A 4,030-nucleotide genomic window follows, 5' to 3' on the forward strand; every position below is an offset into this window, starting at 1 on the left:
AAGCCATGGATTAATGTTTGTTGGTGGAGGGGGAGTATAAACTTTACCATTCTATTTGGGAACCGCCTATAATGTGTGTAGCATGGAAGATATTGCCATCTCTTGGTTGTTATGTTGACAATGAAAGTATACCGCTCAAAATATTATTCACCTCTGTTTCAAAACCGAGCTCTGGCACCTCTACAAATCCCTGCTTCCCTCTGCGAAGGGCCTATTTATTTACTTTTATGTTGAGTCATCACCCTCTTATTAAAAGCACCAGTTGGAGAGCACCGCTGTCATTTGCATTCATTATTGTTTGTTTACATTGGGTGTGACTATGATTGGATCTATTTTACCATGAATTACAATGTTTAGTCTGTCCTTGATCTTTAAAGGTGCTCTGCATTTATGTTTTGCGGTCTCAGAAAGGGCTAGCAAGATACCATCTTGCTATATCATATTATGATTGTTTTGAGAAAGTGTTGTCATCCGAGATTTATTATTATGGCTTGCTAGTTGATTATGCTATTGATATGGGTAATCATGAGACCTGAGAATTATTGCAAATATGGTTAGTTATAATCATTGCTGAAAACTTGAATGCTAGCTTGACATATTTATAACAACAAGAGCAAACAGAGTTTGTAAAAGTTTTTCTTTATTTCTTTCACTTTGTCAACTGAATTGCTTGAGGACAAGCAAGGGTTTAACCTTGGGGGAGTTGATACGTCTCTGTCGTATCTACTTTTCCAAACACTTTTGCCCTTGTTTTGGACTCTAACTTGTATGATTTGAATGGAACTAACCCGAACTGACGCTGTTTTCAGCAGAATTGCCATGATGTTGTTTTATGTGCAGAAAACAAAAGTTCTCGGAATGACCTGAAACTCCAGGGAATATCTTACAATAAATAATAAAAAATCCTCGCCAAAGATGAAGACCAGGGGGGCCACACCCTTTCCACGAGGGTGGGGGGCGCCCCCCCTAGGGCGCGCCCCGCTACCTCGTGGGCCCCCTGGAGACCTCCCGACTCCAACTCCAACTCTATATAACTTCTTTCGGGGAGAAAAAAAATAAGAGAGAAGAAATCATCGCGTTTTACGATACGGAGCCACCGCCAAGCCCTAAAACCTCTCGGGAGGGCTGATCTGGAGTCCGTTCGGGGCTCCAGAGAGGGAGGTTCGTAGCCGTCGTCATCATCAACCATCCTCCATCACCAATTTCATGGTGCTCACCGCCATGCGTGAGTAATTCCATCGTAGGCTTGCTAGACGGTGATGGGTTGGATGAGATTTATCATGTAATCGAGTTAGTTTTGTTAGGGTTTGATCCCTAGTATCCACTATGTTCTGAGATTGATGTTGCTATGACTTTGCTATGCTTAATGCTTGTCACTAGGGCCCGAGTGACATGATTTCAGATCTGAACCTATTATGTTTTCATCAATATATGAGAGTTCTTGATCCTATCTTGCAAGTCTATAGTCACCTATTATGTGTTATGATCCGTTAACCCCGAAGTGACAATAATCGGGATACTTACCGGTGATGACCGTAGTTTGAGGAGTTCATGTATTCACTATGTGCTAATGCTTTGTTCCAGTTCTCTATTAAAAGGAGGCCTTAATATCCCTTAGTTTCCATTAGGACCCCGCTGCCACGGGAAGGTAGGACAAAAGATGTCGTGCAAGTTCTTTTCCATAAGCACGTATGACTATATTCGGAATACATGCCTACATTACATTGACGAATTGGAGCTAGTTCTGTGTCACCCTATGTTCTGACTGTTACATGATGAACCGCATCCGGCATAATTATCCATCATTGATCCGATGCCTACGAGCTTTCCATATACTGGTTTACGCTTCTTTACTTTCCCGTTGCTATTGTTACAATCACTACAAAATACCAAAAACATTACTTTGATTTCGTTACTCTTTTGTTACCGTTACCATCACTATCATATTACTTTGCTACTAAACACTCTGCTACATATACTAAGTTTCCAGGTGTGGTTGAATTGACAACTCAGCTGCTAATACTTGAGAATATTCTTTGGCTCCCCTTGTGTCGAATCAATAAATTTGGGTTGAATACTCTATCCTCGAAAGCTGTTGCGATCCCCTATACTTGTGGGTTATCAGACAGCCGGCCCAGCGGACGCCCTCGCCCGCCTTCACCGGCGAGCGGTACCCTCCATACAACTACTCGCCGCCCGCCTATGCGTCCTCCCCGACACCCCTTCTCCGTTGTGGCGCGCTGCCCTTCTCGCACCTCGGCGACACCGACGAGACCGAGGCTGACATGGATGACATCATCACGACAGGCTCGGCCACGGCCGCCACGTCTCCCGGGTTCGCCACCCCGGACGACACCGTGGATCTGAGCGGCAGCATGGAAGGCGAGCTCGGGTACGTCTACGGCGAGGAGGAGCGGGAGGAGTAGGAGGAGGAGGACACTACAAGAAATATTTCAACTTGTGACCTTGACTATTGGTCACTAAAAGGTCATTGTTTTTCATTTGCGGCCTTTTTTTGACCAAAAACAGAAGGTCAAAAGCTGGCGGTCGTAAACTGAAATTAACGACCTTCTCTGTGAGAAGGTCGTGGACGTTTATGACCAAAATATGCCTATTGTTTTGTTTTGGTCACTAGCAGCCTCCCCAGGCCACGTAGGCATCCGACGTGGCAATCTGATGTGGCACAAGAATCGGCGCAGTCCAATTGGGTGTTTATATGGGCCGAGCCCATTAATTCAGCCTTTCTATATATTTTTTTCCTGTCAATTTTTTGTCAGACTTCATGGGCCAAGCCCAACAATTCAGCCTTTTTATTTCATGGGTCATGGCCTTTTTGTACAATAATTTTATTTTTTTTATAAAATGGGTCCACTAGTCAAACAGGTCCCACTTGTCAGGTTCTGATAAGTGGGTCCTAGCTATTAGGCCCAGATTCTTCATATTTCAATTTGACAATAAGAAAATAACTAGTAGTTAAATTGGCAAGCAAAAAACACACATGATACTTCAAATAACAATAGCCAGATTCAATACAAGCTCTACAAATGACACGTCCTACAAGCTATAGCATATACAAGCTTATTTACAAGCTCTACAAATGACACGTCCTACAAGCTGTAGCATTTACAAGTTCTACAAGTTACACGTAATACAAGCTTAGTTGATACAAGCACTACAACTATGGGAATCAGTTACAAGCTCTACAAGTGTTTTCTTCTTCTACATGTAGCTCCTTCAATAGCGATCAAATGCCGGATTCATTGGAGAGTCAGGACTGGGCCTTCCACGGACGCCCTGTTACATGAATCAGCTGATAAAAATTAGAAAAACTGGAGCCAATATATTATGAACATTCCATTCAAAAAAGGAGTAAAGGACATTCTTTGTTTCATCACGTTACAAAGGAGCAGCACAAACCACAACTTTACTCGACACACACACACATACACACATGAATATTAAGCTCAGTTCCAGCAACTATATCATGGTTTAACAGCTGGCCTCAACATCATCAAACCACCATGCTTATGATCATAATCTAAGCATATCATCAAACAAAACCTACACAAATAAAGATCACAGCACATCAAGCCACAGGCGCACCAGCGCTGGCATGAGATTCAACGCAACAGCAATGGGGCTACCACAACAGCATGAAAAACCTAAGCATACTAGAGAAAATAGATAGTTGGTGCTGGAGGGACTGGTGAATTACCTCAATGGCGTACTTGATGGGTGATGATGGTCCTTCTCAAGTAGTTGTCGTCCACAGTTAAGAGGTTTCATACATCTGTCTAGAACAATCAGCAAACCAGAAATCAGAATGAATACTTCAATCTCATAAGAAGTTTAAAAATACTATAGCAGGACAAAAATATGTGGACTACTTCTAAAATGGTACATATAGCACATGCCCAAACAAATATGTGATTTCAAGGTTGAAAGCTTTAACATAGAACGTTGAATAATTCATTGCCCAAAACGTGCTATATATACACCAAGTGATGAGAAACCATATGTAGAATTTATA

At 42.4% G+C, this 4,030-nt stretch overlaps 1 long non-coding RNA gene across 1 annotated transcript; it reads right to left on the minus strand.

Annotated features, from left to right (window-relative positions):
- Positions 1–2,984: 2,984 nt before the first annotated feature.
- LOC125548026 lies at positions 2,985–3,812 on the minus strand. Its single transcript, XR_007300879.1, has 2 exons — positions 3,716–3,812; positions 2,985–3,294 (listed from the first exon to the last, which is right to left on the minus strand). It is a non-coding gene; the product is annotated as an uncharacterized LOC125548026 (long non-coding RNA).
- Between the last annotated feature and the right edge of the window lie 218 nt (positions 3,813–4,030).

The sequence above is a fragment of the Triticum urartu genome, chromosome 3 (assembly GCF_003073215.2).
Source record: "Triticum urartu cultivar G1812 chromosome 3, Tu2.1, whole genome shotgun sequence".
NCBI classification, from domain to species: domain Eukaryota; kingdom Viridiplantae; phylum Streptophyta; class Magnoliopsida; order Poales; family Poaceae; genus Triticum; species Triticum urartu.